Raw genomic sequence first — 17518 nt, 5'->3', positions numbered from 1 at the left:
GAAAGTCCTTCTTGCTCTATATAAATTAGTTGTGTCAAAGGCTTAAATTAAAGGGACACACAACTTATAAGGATAGACTTGCTGACAAGAGCCTAAAATGTCAATGATCCATGACCAGACACTCCATCACCTTGACTAACCGGCACACTGATGGTTACGTGAACACATTCAAGGACACCTTATATCCTCACTGTACAGGATGAACCATGGATCATCCCACTTGGGCCCATGATTTTTTTTTCTATCCGTCACGCACACTAACCCTTCCTTTCCAACTGTCACCCTAAAAAGTGCTTTAGCTTATTGTTGGTTGTTCTCGCGCTATCCTAAGTATTTTCGGTTGAGATCACTACAGGGCAACGTAGTATATTCGTTATTGTATGTATCATACATTCATTATTATTTGTCTCTTTTTCTTTCTCATACTCATAAACAATGCAATACTTTGAAATTGTCTTGTGTTTAATAGACCCCTACTGATGCATTTAGACATGGCCGTGTTAATCAGTTTGTCACACAGATCACTCAGATTGGTGTATATAAAGTGGCCAGTATGTAAAACATTGATGCAGGAAATGGCAAAAATGTATTTATTTGAGTTCATTTCTAGGTAACTTTAGACATTAGTTTTATCATTTCTTTTTAAACTGAAAAATCTGCTTTTTATAGCTAAACAAATATCAGCTAATATATATTGGCATTGGCCTAAAAACAAAGCAGTATCAGCCCCGCTCTACTGTATACTCGTCCAGGGCACTTTACATGTTGCTGATGCTTTTATGAACGTAGTGCAAACATTGCAGCTCAGCACCTTGTAGCTGTTTCCAGAAGCAACTATGTTGTCGACACGAAACTCACGCAGACTTGAGGAGGGGTATCTTGGTGTAAAGAAAAGTTTCTTTGCTATTTTCCCGTAACTTTCCTCTATGATATACATTTACGTACAGCATTAAATGATAAGTAAGTTGTAAAGAAAGCAGAAATTGTGCAGGGCTCCAAAACACTGGTACCTACACATACAGTATAAAGACAATCTGCAGTAGATGCATTTATGTTTGTGAAATCAGATAAATTCCAGCAAAAAGACACAATGTTTTAGTCTGCATTTTTATATTAATTGTATAAAATGTAAATGAACCACTGTGGGGGTCTGTTAGTTGTAATCACCACGAGCATAAAAGAGGCAAAGAGTGAACAGAATAAGTTGATTAATGAAAGAAAGAGAAACATATGAAACTCAGTATGCCCAAGTAAAGCTTCATGGAAATGTATGAAAAATTGTGAAATATGTGACTTGGTTTCAATGGTATTCAGAACGTGAAGCATTCACTGGAGTCAGTCGTTTTCATGCAGCATTCATAATGGTATCGTACAAAAGCATTTTGTAAAGGGGACAAGCTCAAACTTAATCTCACATAATGGCGCCATTGACAACATTGTAATTCAACCTTAGTACATGACCAGTGGAGGTCTATTGCAACCATTCAGACCTCAAGAATATGCCTTTTATAACCACATTTAATTAATTGCAGAGGAAGGGAAGACACAAAGACAAAATGGCTCGGCTTTAATTGGCTTGACCGAACATTTTCATTACACAGAGGGTATATCTCTCTCCGACAGTTTCAAAGACCAAACTTGGTCTTTTCAGGAATTATTGAGCTTTATGGGAGCCAGGGTGATTTGTACCCATTTTATGCATGAAATAAATGGAGAAATACAAGGTCTTTCACTGCAAAGGTTTGCAATAATGTAAGGTAAATGAAGACTTTTCATTTTGCTCTTTTATACTGCATATTGTTAATAAAAGTACATTTTCTTTCAGCAAATTTCATTTTGAAGTTTACATTATACTATAGTAGTAAATCTGCCATAACAGTTTTTGAATGGCCCCTGTATATATGTGCATTATGATACAGTGCTGTAAAAATGTAATGGATACTGTTTAATTTACACACCATAAGACGTGCTAAAGTTTACTGCCGTCATTTATATATTATCAACATAATTCACCAATGTCAATTGCCATCACTTTATCATATTAAAGGCAGGCTGGATATGAAGGTATGGGCTGCTGCCTTCATGCACTGTTTTGTCTCATTGCATCTGCTCTAAGCGTTATCAGATATCCGTTTAATTTATTTAGTAACGGAGCCTGGTGAATCTGCATTTCCGGAGGCATCTTGAGTGAATTTAGCATTCCATTAGCTGCTACATTTTACAGCTGTCATTCAGATTTACCTGTGGTTATGAGCAAATATGCCACACTGCTATTGTAAGCCTTATCCTAGAGCAATAAACTGTATGTTGATGCAAATTCAGAGGCGTTCAATGGTGATTATGATAAGTGCGGTAATCTCCTTATCTCATCACAGTTTCTTTGGTTACTGAAATGTGCTATGAAATGCAGCTATACACAGAGAAATTGAGCAAAACTGCAACTAATGCCACAGTCTTTCCCCCTTATGTTACCCCTACAGCATTGTGCTGATGGTGTGGAACTACCCCAACTACATCAATCACAAAGTTCGAATCTGCTAAAAGTGCAGTTACCGGTGCAGTTATTTTATAGCAGATGCAGAAGAAATGTGTAAGCCTTGTTTCACACTTGTTTTACCAGCTGGCAATCGTATATATTTCCATGCGGCCTCAATGATGATGGATATTTTCACGCTCTCCTGCCGCTTTCTACAGGTCAAAGGAATCCTTTGTGAAGGGTTGGTCGGACTTATACTGCACGATTAAGGCTACAATGGCAAATCTGCACGGCAACATCTAACAGGACGATAATCAACATCAATATTTCATAGCTTTCAGTCAAAAACGTCATACTTAATAGCCTGTCCGTCAAAGCTAATTACACGGTGAAGTAACACAGACCTGCTCTTGCAACAATAGCCAATGATACATTCTGTTATTTGCTAGTAAGGCACTCTGTGACCTCTGTGACCTTGCAATAAATCACAATTTCCTTCAATATATGAACAGATATCTGTTGTATCATCTGTGCAAGGACATTGGCTACAATAGCAGCAGAGTGGCAGACACAATAAATATTTTTTAAGGACTCAACATGTCATCTGTAAATACCCATAAATGCCATTACCTCACTTCATAGCATGTAGCCATAAACAAGTGATGAATAGAGTCTTCCAGTGCATCAGTACAACAGGTTTCTAAAAGCCCATTGATTTTGGATTTGAGAGTGTGTGTTAACGTTGAGCACTTACAGCAACTTGCTGACAGTACAGCAAACACTCCCACAAAAGCTATTAGCGCCGTGTTAATGCGTTCAACGCCTTTTCACATAAGCCAAGGTCACATATTCTTCTCCGCTCTGTCACGTGTCACAAACAGTCTGAGGTTATATAAATGGAAACTTGCCGAGATGGGGGAAAAAAACAGTAAAGTTGTGTGGTTAATTATGCCACATAATTCAATTTTGATTAATAATTAATGTCTCCTTTCCTAACTAAATATCTATAATTAATCAACAAGTCATAGCAAGAGAGTAGGCTAATTGGTTTGAAAACACAAACCTGAATACTTAATTCGTAGAGGAGGTTGACATCGCTAATTGCGGGAGTAATCAAAGCTCCACCCTTTGGGATTTGACGAAGAGATTGGTAAATGGGGGTTAGCGTGATCCTTCATAGCATTATCATGACAGCTCCATTTATAACTGGATGAATATCACCAATGACATGAACAGTAAATGGCAAAAGGCTTGCTGCATTAGGCTGTCTGAATGATAAACTTCACTGATTGAATCGTTCCAGGAGTTTCACTTAAGACTAACTTGTAACTGTTTTACTCGAGTCTCTCAGGCAACATGCAATCAGTGTAATGTCTGTTAGACTGTGAATACCTGTGTGTGTTTCTGGTACTGGATGAGCAGACAGAGGGCTGAGAGATTTCAAAGCAGCATCGAGATCGAGTGACAGAGAGGGTTAGTTTGTTAGGGAAAGTCCTGTATTGGAGGAAAAACCAAGAAACGGCTGGTTATTCAAACTGTCGACTAATCCCATGAAAACCTAAAAGTACTAAGAACTTATCGCATTAACAAGTATTGCCTATTTAGCCAAGGATGTGTTTAGCTTAGTTTTTCTTTCGTGATAGGACAATCAAGAAGAATAAACTAGTAATAACAATAACCAAAAAGTACTTTAGATTTAAAGAAATTATATTACAAATAAATAACTAACACAGAACACATTAGATCTTTTGATAAAGAAAAAACTAAATAAATGTCTTCGTATTCAATATGATATCAAGACTTATCAAAGGACAAGGTGTCTTTATTTAAACACTAACAACACCAATACACCTTTTAATAATGCATTGTAGTGAAACAATACCTTTTACATGTGGCTTGAAAAGTTGGCACAAGTAAAGTATTGTGTAATATCTTGTTAATACACAGGCATTGTAGTTATTATATCCAACAAGTGTCTGTGCTTTTTCTGGGCCGTCCCAAAGTTTCCATCCTGAACATCTTTACGACCGATTGAGACAAGATTAGTTTTCAGCTCGGTGTACCTGTTAACACATGACTTCTGTTAATGGCTCATTTGCACTGGATAAGTGTCCCCCACATTTCCGAGATGGGAGTGTCATACTCCATTTATGCATTGTCATCATACTAAAAGTCTACCATCCGTTACACATAACCTCCGATAGGGACCCATTTGAGAGGTAACATGAGTGCAAACAAAGGAAGTCACAGCTGTGAGAACAGGGTTCAGGCCTTGGGTGTGATCTCAGTTTGAGGTGAAGGCTGCGTTCAAGTGCAGCCTGACCTGATAGATTACAAGTCAGAAGTTTTGGAAAGAAATGAGCAGGAGCTTGCCAACAATCCCAGGAATGCCATTTTGTTTTGAACTCCTTCAAAAATGAAAATAAGGCTCAATTTCTATAGATGTTGTTGCACACAGTCAAAAAAGTACTTGATTACGCTTTCTAATAATGCCTCAAGTTTGTTTACCATTTCATTACAGGCCATGTTGACCTTGACGTGGCATTCTTTCTTCATTCACTTATTTTTGTGTCAATTTCTACTTTAATTGGACATCTATTTTTGTCACCAAAAAAGATGTATTACCAGCATGCAGGTGAGAGTGCACTTGACTGAAATTAGAATACTCTTTGTCCATGACATGGGCACATCCGTGGAGGGCTGCAACCTTGAAGGTGTGTTCCCTGATGAAGGGGAAGCTGTTTGTGTGTGTTGGAAGTAGTAGTAATAGTATAGAGAGAAAAAGATACGGTGAGAGGAAGTCAAAGTGGGGCTATTTTCTGGGGACACTCCACCGATACGTCCCAACTGAATTCACAGTTAGGGTGTTTAATCAGCTTAAAAGTGTCACATTCTCTAACTGGCAAGGGAAACAGATCATTTGTAATGTGATTTGGTAATTGTTTAAGAGTACCATGATATTAATTTACTTTAATGCTGCTGCTGTTGATGACAATGTAGCTTGTTTTGGTCGGCATTAGAACACAGATACTTCTATTATTCCCACCTGGGAACATTGTCACCAAATGCATTCTGCCTCAGAAATACCTTTACATTGATTCCAACACTACTGACCTTGTTAACCAGATCTGTTACAAGCTAGATTACCCATGGCCTCTAGCTGCAAGTCAGTGTTGTTGTAAAATTATTTTGGGATGCAGGAAACTCACCAATGACAGGTCCAGAGGTCGCACTATATTTTGTCTTTGATAATGTTAAATTATGAACAACAAATCTGTGGTAACATCATCAGGAAGAGCTAGTCAATATTAGCTGTTAGCTGTTAGCAGCTGGTGGGCAGCAAAGTCCTGCTAGCACAAGGTTTTATTGAGTTACGGTTTGATGTGTTCAGGCTCTATTCAGTAAATATGACTATTAGTCACTATTACTTAGTAAGTACGTTATAACATTATCATGTTGTTTGGTTTAACATCTTGTAGAATTTAGTTTTTGTAGAGAAACTTAAATAAATACAGCTGAGATGTATTCACAGAAGTATGAAAAAGATATACAACAGGGAAATATGACTTGTAACTTTATAACAAAAACCCACAAAGAAACACATTGTCTAAAAATGTGTATTTCCTTTTCTCATCAGCTATTTTATTCTGCCTATCATTCCTACATTTGAGTACAGTCCGGAGCGCCACATGAGGGTTACGGGGCTAATTACGGTAATTGATTGTAAGTGTTGTTTGACAGCTCCCCTGATGCTGGTGAACAAGTGTGACGTGGGCACTTAGAGGCCTGCTCACCAGCAGCCGCGGATTGATCCGTCTGATCGATAGCTGGGTCTGTGCACAGAGACCACGTCTGAGAGGGTTCACGTGCGGTGCTAATGGTGAGCGGCGTGTGTGGTTTTCCTGCTGTGTAATTATTCTCCAAGCTTAAGGCTTTGGCAGCTAGTAAACCTCTGCTTGGTGTCTTTTTGTATTTCGAACAGCTAGGAAATGACATGTGTGCCCTTTATGGAGGCAACATTCACATAAGGGATACAACAAGGAACAGGCTGGTATTCCGCTTAGAAATTGGTTTTATTAATGCAACTTAACTCACTCGTGTGCTTTCTGCTATGTTGTTTACAACCTGTAACCTTCCATCAGAGCTGAGAAAGGGATTTATAAGGGGACAGTGAAAGTCCACGGTATTACAATGGAATGTAACATGGCCGTAGAGCAACCATTAATCTCCCTCTCTGGCCCTTTCCCCCCTCAAATACTTTTTTCTATTTCACCATTTCCCATCACTGCCAACTTCAGGAGCCTCAGATTAGAAACAAAAAAAATCAGCCTTCGTCACAGCTGAGGCTCACGCTTGGCGAGTTGGCAGGCTTCTGTGTCGGGCATCGTTCGAATGTGTCCGGTCTGATATTTCCCCTCTATCTCCCATGACCTGATAATGTGAACCCTCTAATGAAGCTATTGTGTGCCTGTCCGAAGCCATTGTCTTCCGGAGGGAACTTTCCTTTCTCTCTCCGACATGCGCCGCGCTCCGTGATGAGCGCACCTGTAATGGCCAAATCTCTCTGTCTCCTGTCTCCGTTCGCTTTTCTTTCTCTTTCTCTGCCTTATCACTATTCTCATTTTTGGTCAGTTTTCCACTATCTACATAGGCAATTTATTTTTCTCTTTTTTTACTCACCCTGTTTACCTATTCTGATGGAAAGTGTACCAATGAGGTGTTTGATGCAATAAACCGAGTCCAAGGGATATAATTCAAAACCTGACAAAAAAGATAATGGAAGAAATATTTGTAAAGTTATTATTAGAGGTATATAATAAGTTCAGGATCCTAGTTGACAGTCGATATGCAAACAATATAATGTGAAGATTAGATGTTAGAAAAACACAGTGGAGATCCTGAGCAATGACACATTAAAGCTTGGCTTCCTGTGTCAAAGAAACGTATTAAGATGTATAAGTGGCCCAGTGATGTTTAAGTGACATTGTACGAGTTGTAAATTCTACATATTGACCGTATGTGTTTGTGTTAATATAATCTATTGATGTAGATGAGCAGCTAGCGTTGCCTGTCCATGGCAGAATGTTGATTTGAGTTATTTCTGTAAGCTTACCCAACAACAAATACAGCTGTTGAATTACATAGTGAAAGATTTAACAATATTATACTGAACCTATATTGACAGCATTCAAATGTTTAGCTAAGTCTGAAATGTAGGCTTCGATTATCACATATTAGAAAACTAGTTCTGATAAAGTCTGATTGGTAGTTAGAAAAGGTCATAATTCATCCCTAAATCCTTAATGTTTCCAGCTTTACAATACATTGAAATAATTCGATGTTGGATTAAATGTCTTTTTGTGCTCTTGTTGCTTTCACTGACAAGCATTCTTTAAATTGACTCTGCTGTTATTGACCACAGAGGTATGCTCAAATTCATCAAACACTGTAATGACACCAAAGCCAGTGTGAGTCAGTGTTTGTTGACGTTGTTATTTGTATCTTTTGTGTGAGCATGGCTTATTGTGCTCTGAACTCGATGAAGAAAGACAACATTTGAAACTGATTTACATTCAAACCTGTCACAGTTTGAACTGACTAGTGTTTAAATGTCACATTCCACTTCATTCCCCCTCACAAAGGAAGAGATTTGTTTTTTCTTTACCCTATGAAAAAATAAACTGTGGGAGCGTAGATGCGTATGTGACTTCCTTCTTACATTTCTCATTTCCTTATGTAAACACTGTTGAGTTAGAGGATAACACTTTAGGTGGATGCGTGAGTACATTTTTCTTTCATGCCAAGATTTCCTGAAACTCATACCCAGAGTGACACACACACACACACACACACACACACACACACACACACACACCGTGCGCTCGCAGACAGTGAGAGCCGTGCACCGAGGACACCTTTGATGAAGCGAGCTAAAGAGCCTTTGATGTTGTGCGAGTGTATGAGGCTGATTCCAGATGCTTTGTGCTCTTCAAGGCCGTCCTCCTACGGCCTCTCCCACCAAATTAGAAATGGCACCTGTACACCTCCCTTATTCTTAAACAATCACTTACTGTTTTCCTCTTGTTTGTCTACAACAAATAATATTTGTTTCATTATGTTCCTCTCACTGAGGGGGGTGAAGAGAAGTGAAAATTGCCAAAGAGAGAAGTACTAACGTGAATATTGGGAAAAAACAAATGCACTGCAAAGACTTATATAACTAATGTGTTAAATTACACAGTTATTACCCAGTTAGTTAAGGGAACACATTTAACTGAAAACAATGGCAGTATGTCTGCTTACCCCATATCCTATGTTATAAAGCAGACTTATAACTTTTTATGTATTATTTGCACCGGTACAATAATAGTTATGATCCTTTACTTAAAGGTGGGGTAGGTAATTTTGGAGAAACCAGCTCAAGTGCGCTAGAATTAGAAAATACACAACCGGAAAATAATCTGCCACTTCCTTACAGAGCCCCTCCTCCAACACACACGAACGCGCACATGACCAATGAGGGCACGAGATCAGTTTGTGCACAGATGGAAGGCTGACAGGCAGGTAGGCCATCCAGTTATTTTAGCCGGGCCGGCTCAGATGATTGGTCGTGCTTTTTACAGAGCTACGGCTTCCACAGATGACATTTTTTAAATGTATTTATTGTCAAAGCATTTAATATATTCATTGCTATCGGGATGTTAAGAACATTCCATGGAATATAACAAAAAGTGTTTCTGAAATAAATTACATACCCCATCTTTAAGATAAATGAATAACATGTAAAAATACTCTATTACAAGGTAAAGTCTGACATTTTAACTTTTACATAACAGAGCTTTTAGAAAATGTACTTGAGGTAAATTCAAATGATTACATAGGTTTCTTAGAATTTAAACATTGAGGCATCATTTTGCAGCTGACACATTGGCAGTTCATAGGTTGAGTTCATTGGAGATATATGGAATGGCCAATAAATCACAAATAGGTATAGAAATGATAAAGATAAGTTTATGGGAATTTACGTAGCAATTTTGTTTTAATTTGTCAAATGGCCTGCTCAGTACATTCATTTATACATAAATGATTTAATGACCAAATTTAGATTATTCTTTATCAGCATTGTTAAAAATCAATATTAGCCTCAAATCTGGTTCCGGTCAGCTCTACTACTATTTATAGTGTTGGGGGTTTCTGCAAATGCATTATTGATCATGTTTTGAACGCACTACCTAATAAATGTAGTAGAATAAACAGCACATCACTGTTGCCTAAGATTGACTTGTGTAAAGCCTGGTGACTTGTCAGTGACTAGTGTGTTTGTTCCATCTTTAGCACTGATATGTATTCATAAATATAAGCCTTTAACAAGTTTTGCTGTGTTACTTTCTCTGTTGTTTACTGCCATAAAGCTGCACAGCAGTACAACAAAGTGCACACCAGTGTTGGAGAGTTTTATATTTTTCAGGTGTGCCTGTGTATGATGAAGCCACTACAGAAGCCTCATACTATCAGGAAACAGCTGTCCAGCTCTAATCTTTTTATGAGCGATATGCTGTTTTTAATGAAAGCCCTCGCAGCTCTCCACAATCAGCTAGCCATATCAGAGCTTATATTTCATCCTGCTATTGTGATGTCATCACCGGGCGCAGGCATAATACATAATTCCCTGTGTTATGACAAACTGTGGCCCCGGGCCAGAGAGGTATATGAACGCTTTTGGGCCCATGTCAAGTCCATGCCATTTGTGCTGGAATAATCGCTCGGGGCTTGTTGGTGGATCATCTGAAATAAGGGCTGGCATCGAACAAATAGGTCAGGGCCATTTGAATAAAAAGTGGAGAAGTCAAATGAATAGCTTTACAGCAGCTCAGATGCCTGTAAACTACCTCACTCTCTTCCTCTCTTTCTCACTCCTTCCCATCACATCCAACACACACACATGCACATGCATTACTTCTCTATAGAGTAGTAGCAGAAAAGCAAAATGATGATAAGAACAGTGATTTGTTTCCTATTAGTTTTCAACTGGTACTGGTTAAAGATAAGAATAATGTTAAGCACACCAAACATATTTGTGTTTTTTTGACTGATGGATAATGAGAACTAAACCAACTACTGTAGCCTTAGCAAGTCATGTAAAGCTGCTTCAGAGGTGTAGGAAGCCAAGTAACAGAAAATATAATGCTCCGGGATTGCTGCCAAAGAATCTCTGTGTATTTCAATGATAAGGCTGGAAAAAAAATTTTTTTGTATTCTTTATAAAATCCATGAAAAGACCAAATCCCACAAATAATTGCTTATTAAAACTATATAAGTATTTTTTACCAGGGACGTTCGTTGTTGTCCAAAAATGATTTAAAACACATTTATGAGCCATCAAATTGCACAGGCTGAACATCACCCATTACCTTGAACATGAATCCATATAATGCAATTTGAGTTCATGCTGCATATATTGTACTGAAGCTGTTGATACACCACTAACTAGCGCAAAACATATTTAATAGCTAAAGAAAATCAAAAAACAGCTGCACTATTTCGACCTTTGTTAATGTTTGCTAAAACTAAGGAGCTTTAGAAACATGTCTGAGCATTATTTTATGTTCGAATGAGTCAACTTATTTATCACGTATTTTGATGAGATTTGCATCATCAGTAAGACAACGTGAGTGCTACTGCAAAGGAAGGGAATGATGCATTGTTGATTTGGATTAGCAGGAATCCAACAGGACAGGGAGCGTCATAAAGATGATCGCATACCTAACTTAAATAAATGCAGGACTGAAAGGCTAATGTCGTCGTGGTCATTTATACACCACCTGTATTGAGTTTTTTCAAATGTGATCATAAAGGCGGGCGGATGGTGGCTCCAGAGACGCAGGGTTGTTGTTTCAGTACGCCGGCCCCCAACCTCCACTCTCCCAGCCCCAAAATCTTTATCTGCTACATGATGCATGAAAGCACACTGTCTTCTCATACAACTTTACATGACCCCTGACCCCATCTGCACAGATGCAATATGACCTAGCTGCCACCATCCATTTTGGCCTGTGGAGTAGATTCAATGAATTTTTATTATCCTGCATGTGTATGTCACTCGGTTTGGCTCTTTCTTTTGATCTTCATCGCCACCACTATGTCTTGGAAATACATCACTTGGCGCTCGAGGAGTAAGATGTTGAGAGAGATCTTATGGTCTACTGTAACATAATGTCTTTGTAGTCCACAAGTCTGTAGTAATCTGCAGAATACATACTGGGTGCGTGTGTTTGTTTGTTGTTTACTATAGACGGCAATTTCAACAGGATTGCGGCTGATTTCCAACCACGCTTTCCTGGCAAACTGTAGAGTGTTGGTGAATATTTGAATTACTATCTTTTTATAAATGTTGGCATTCAGTTGAAATGCTGGCATTGTCACATGTGTTCAAATGTGTTCATTCCAAATATTCTGCTGTTCTTTTCTGCACATAATCAGGGTAATTCTTAACCACCAAATGCTATTTTACCAATTTGTGTTCTGTACCAGAATGTGGCTTCAATAGAGATATTTGTTCTTGAAATATGAACGTTTCTATGGTATGTGGATGGACTGTCTGCACTACAGAGAGAGACGCCTGTGTGTTCATCTGCCTTATTCAGTGTCTTTTTTTGGTTTCCCCCAGGAGCCTCTCAAATTGTCAGAGCCAGGCAACAGCTCTATGTTCCCCAGAGGGAGCCCAAATATCCAGGGAATCAAGCGTCATTTAGCCTGTAAGAGCCTTTTCTTTCCTCGACACTCTGCATTGCCTTTTATTTCCCCCTCTCTTCTTCTCTCTCTATCCTCTCAACAGTGCAAACATTCAATCTTTGATTTCACATCAGGTGTTCTCATTCCTTTTGCCTCGCCTTCCAGCCCATCTTATTGATCAGTTTTTCATCTTTGTGTGTCTTTTTGGACAATAATGCATCACGGAATACAGGGGACACCTATAGCTAATGCTTTATTTTATAAATGATGAGGATACCGGTATATATATAGATTTTTTTTAATTCATCTTTAAGGATATGCCTTGTAAAACAAAGAAAAGATCATCTTGACATCAAGCTTGATCTTTTTATTATTTGTTTCCTGCACAAAGTTGATTGCATCTAAAATCTTAGTTTTGGTGAATTCCTTAAAGAGTTCCGAAGTAAACCCATTTCCTGTGATTGGATTCGTAGTATATATTGTAAAACTTACAGTAAAGTTGATGGAGCATTATTTGTTTCAGAACGAAACATCAAGACCACCTGTTCCAACATTTAATGCACTTTTTATTTATCTGAAAACTCCGAATGAACAGCACACAGTGAAAGCATCATGTCTTATCCGTTTGCATTTATGATTCAAGCATGGACTTCCTTTACAATCCAAGGCCATTATGTTTTGGGAGGGAAACCATTTATATCTCCACCTCCCTGTTGGGCCACAAACAATTACATTGTTTAACTGTCAGAGATGACGGGGATAAAACAGGGATAGGGACATACTGCTGTAGCATGTGTGTGTGATGTCTTTGTAAGTGCAGTGTATGAACCTTTACGACTGCACTTATAGTGACTACGTATTACGCTGTGTTTTAACAGATCAGTTGTAATGCAACATTTTAGAAAATGTGTACAAGGTTAGTGAAGGTTTTATCATATACAGTTACTAGGTGGCACTGTGTGCAAAAAGGGGTGACGCGAGTGAAACTTGCAGAAGTTATCAATAAATGTATAGCAGATGCCGACCTTTTTCGCCTGTCACAGTTGCATGCATTCTATGACATCAACATATTCAGAAGATGTGCCAATGTTTTTTGGATGAGGATCTGGAGAAACAGTTCTCTGTGGTGAAGTAAAATCAAGTCGTTTTTTTCCAAAGATTCTTCAGGATTTTAGCATTACCTAAACTCCTAAAGATGTAAATAATGCAATGGGGTAGAATATACATATAAGAACCAATTGGTTTAAAGCAACACAGGCTGGAATTGAGTTACATTTTTATCAAGATATCCAAATGTGATTGGTGGTAGCGATTGGTATCCATTGAAGCTAAGCTATCAAGGGCAATTTGTTTCTCAGAGTCTAATATAATGCAAAATAAAAACCCATGTACGTGTTGTTAGATATAAATGATTATGTAACACATGTCTACATGCCGCTCATGTAAGTGTGTGTGAGAGAGAGAGAGAGAGAGAGGGAGAGGAGCAACAGCTGTCAGGATGTGATGACTCAATTTCTTGACAAGCCTGACACTGAGCAGCCATTTGGAAACTGAGGGAGATTCGGGATGATGAGGAAATGCCACTGCCTATTAATTCAAGCTTTTATAACACAACTCATTGTCTACATGGATCTACATGGAAAACAAATCTCCAAGTATCCATAAAAGCTTCTCAAACATCCCACTGAAGTACGATGCACACTAACATTGCTGGTGTTTGGTTAAGGCTGAACATTTTTTCACTACACATTTAAACAGCCAGTTGAAAATCTGCAGCTTCTCTTTAAAGGGGCCTCTTATGCTCATTTTCAGGTTCATATTTGTATTGTGTGCCTCCACTGTGACATGTTTTATTTTCTCATACTGCCTGCGCTGCAGCACCTCTTTTCACCCTCTGTCTGAAACCAGAGCCCAGTCTGCTCTGATTGGTTAGCTGGTCGGCTCTATTATGATTGGTCAACCACTTAGAGATGTCCTGCTTCTTTGCCTATCACGTCAAATGTGTTGGTGTGGTAGCCAATATAAGCGCAAATGTTATGTAGTGATGTCACTGTGTTACGGAAGTAAACAAAGGAGTCCAATGGAGGTGTTAGAGGCGGGGGGAGAAACTCCTTTAGGATGTTATCCTTTAGACCAGGGGTTCCCAACCTTTTTTCCCAAGAGCCCCCCCAAATGACTCCTGTTGAAAGTTGCGCCCCCCTCCCCCACACACACACACAAAGTGGGGGGGGGGGGCGCAACAGTGGTAATTCAAGTTTAAAAGTCTCAAAAATGTTACAACTACTGTCAGAAACTGTAATCTACAAAATGGAGGAGACCGATCTGATCGGAGCAACTGTCACAAATAATCCAACTGAAACCGGCATGGACAATAACTATTTTTTAAAAATGCGCTTATCCAGAAAAGCCTGGTTTGGACACTTTATGGGCAGAAGAAACATTTCTATTAAATAAAGAATTATACATTTCTGTCTTATTATGCCTATGATAGCTACTAACTTGAATTTGTATTCTAATTCATTAATCAATTATTTTTTATATTTCATTAATGTAGAGACAAGGCTTTTAGTGACAATCATGTATTGCGTTACAACTATAATAAAAAAAAAAAAAAAGTCTAAATATGGTATTGGCCTCAAATCATCCGAGGCCTGGCGCCCCCCCCTGTGATCTTTGGCCCCCCCCCCCCCCAGGTTGGGAACCACTGCTTTAGACCATTTACTTGCACAAAAACCAATATAAACACACCACAGGAAAGGGAAAACTCCAAAAAGCATAACGAACCCCCTTTAACAACATCTTATTCTTTATCAATAATGATGTACTGTATCCACTAGTCTTGTATTTACGGTACTCACAGAGGAATCCATTAGAAAACTATGACTTTGGATTGGATTTTATATGTGTAATTTGCTTCTTGCTTTCCATCACCTAAGTTTCTAAGCATGGTTGAATTCTGCCTCTGTTAGATATACTCTACAATATCTCTGTTCTTCTTCTTCTTGGCAAGTTATAAATGGGAATTAGAAATCTCCGTTTCAAATAGGAAAGGAAAGATCGGCAAAGGAGACATTGTGTAACTTTATGTACAGTAGGTGAATGTACTGCACGCCTCCAGAGATCTGATTCAAGGTCGCTCAGTGGACATACCAGTGTCCTCTCCAGCTTATCTTCACTCAATCACTGTATCACATCTGACAGAGAGAAAAAAGCAACATTCTATGTACAGTACAACACACACTCACACACACATACTAATCTATTCCCTATGAGATAAAGATGACCCCAGAAACCACAGGTAACACATAAACAAATCACGAGAAGTTCACTTTATCAGCAGCCAAAGGAGACCTGGCAACCTGTCTCCTCGCTATTGTTAATCGTTCTTTCTCTCTCTCTCTCTCTCTCTCTCTCTCCAGCCTCCATCTGTCTTTCCCCCTTTTCTTACTCCCATGATCTCTCTCTCTCTTTCCTTCCCTCGCACTCTCTGTCTCCCTCTCTCAGTCGTTCCTTGAAGCCTGCAATTTAATAACATCAAGTGCTGTCAGAGGAGGCATTGAAAAATGGCTTCTATAAAACATAACGGCCTTAATCAGAGTGCGCCGAGGATTCTCCCTGCTGCCTCCGATCCTCCCCCCCCCCCCCCCCTTCCTAGAGCGCACTCCCCCTCCCCAATCCCCGCCTCTAATGAATTAATGTTGAAATATGCAGGGGCTCAGTAGTCATTAGATGTGCGCTGTGAGACGTGATTTAAGATGGCTGCCTTTATGTGCCTGCCAGGCAAGATGGAGCGGGACGGGCCCGGCTGGACAGTGATTGTCTCGGCTGACTGAGTCAAAAGGTCTTTAAGACCACTCTTTGGGAAGGTTGATTTGTTACCATGAAGGGATTTCTAACAGAGTATTGTTGGTCGGTGCTTTTGTTTGTGTTTTTTGTAGGAAAAGCAGGGAAGTGTAATACATTTGAAATATGGACATGTGTTCAGTGGACACAGAGATGTGTGCTGATAAGGAGATGAACAGTATGTCTTCCTCTATTGGTGTATTGTATTATGCTTTAGCAATAGCATTTTGTGTTTATATGCAATCAAACCATGCCACCAAAGCCTAGGGTAAGTGGTCTGATCTGGTTTTATATGGCCCTGATTGGCTTACTGAACTGGAGGCTCCTGGTGAAAATAAATCAACATTTCTAAAAGGGTTTCTGTGAACTTCTTTTCATGCAACTTTCCGTACAACTAATCGCACTTTCACTTCTACGCTCTTTCTTGTCATTTGCATCTTCATTCTGTGTTAAACCTGCATCTCTGTAGGTTCATCACAACAAGCAGCCCCTTCTACATTTGATGCATTGTTTATCATACACATGTAGGTTACAGCTTCTTCAGTTTAGTTGCTTCATATTAACAGCTGTCTGCTGACAGTAGACTGGTAGATTTGGGAAAATGGGGGGTCACCAAGGTTAGACAATTCTTTTATAAACAAAGGTATGTTCTTTATTTAGATTTGAGCAATGGTTTGGTAAAGTTCCATCGGTTTTAATGTTGGCGAAAGTACGAATTTTAGAAAATACAGCCACGATAAACTGCAATCCTTTTTAAATATGACGACTTCTTTTTGGATTTTGCATTGTTGAGTTTTCATTGTGCTTTATAAGTCTAAAGATAAACTATATTTTAGTGTTAAATGTTTTCTTAAGGTGTCATATAATACAAAACTAAAGTAGTCCACATAACTTGTACTCCTTACGGTCTCATTTTGAAATAGCCTTTTCTCATCGGCATATATTCATACTGTAATATGTTCTCAAAGAGGAAACCTAAAATGTAAAGGCTGTTATACATCTCACCAGCGCGCTTCACAGAATTCATAAAATCCTTGATACTTCTTCAAAACCAGCCTTACCATCAAACACTCTTCAGACGGGTGTTTAAAAAAGCAACATCAAAGTAAAGATGCTGTAACTTTTCTGAACATTTTCTGACAATGTTTCATTACCGCCGGGCAGGTCTATAATCTATTTCCTTTGAGACTTCTTTCTTAAGTCGAGATCACACAATTATGAGAGCTCTCATTCTGACGGCAGCGCGGAAATGAATTAATAAATAAACACTGCATTTTTACATTCATCAACATGCGGTAAGAATAGCTCTAATTATCACAGGTGAATTAACACTTTCATTTTTGTGTCAAAAAATTAATTGTATCCCTTAGCAGCTATTCCCAAGGGGAAGTTAAAGAAGAGAATGGGGAAGGTAACAGTGCAGACCACCAGGAGTGCTAATTGATGCTTTCAAAGCCTTGCATCAGT

The 17518-nt window shown here is 38.9% G+C and overlaps 1 long non-coding RNA gene across 1 annotated transcript in view; it reads left to right on the top strand.

Moving 5' to 3' along the window:
* The window catches only part of LOC307021535, an 89598-nt gene extending 77319 nt beyond the window's left edge, over positions 1–12279 (top strand). The window contains exon 3 of the long non-coding RNA XR_013803172.1: positions 12144–12279. This is a non-coding gene — a long non-coding RNA (uncharacterized lncRNA). The remainder of the gene's footprint in view (positions 1–12143) is intronic.
* Positions 12280–17518: the final 5239 nt, after the last annotated feature.

This window comes from Notothenia rossii (genome assembly GCF_949606895.1).
Source record: "Notothenia rossii genome assembly, chromosome: 10".
NCBI lineage: Eukaryota > Metazoa > Chordata > Actinopteri > Perciformes > Nototheniidae > Notothenia > Notothenia rossii.
Note: the sequence above shows the minus strand (reverse complement) of the source record. Positions and strands in the feature narration are given on the sequence as shown.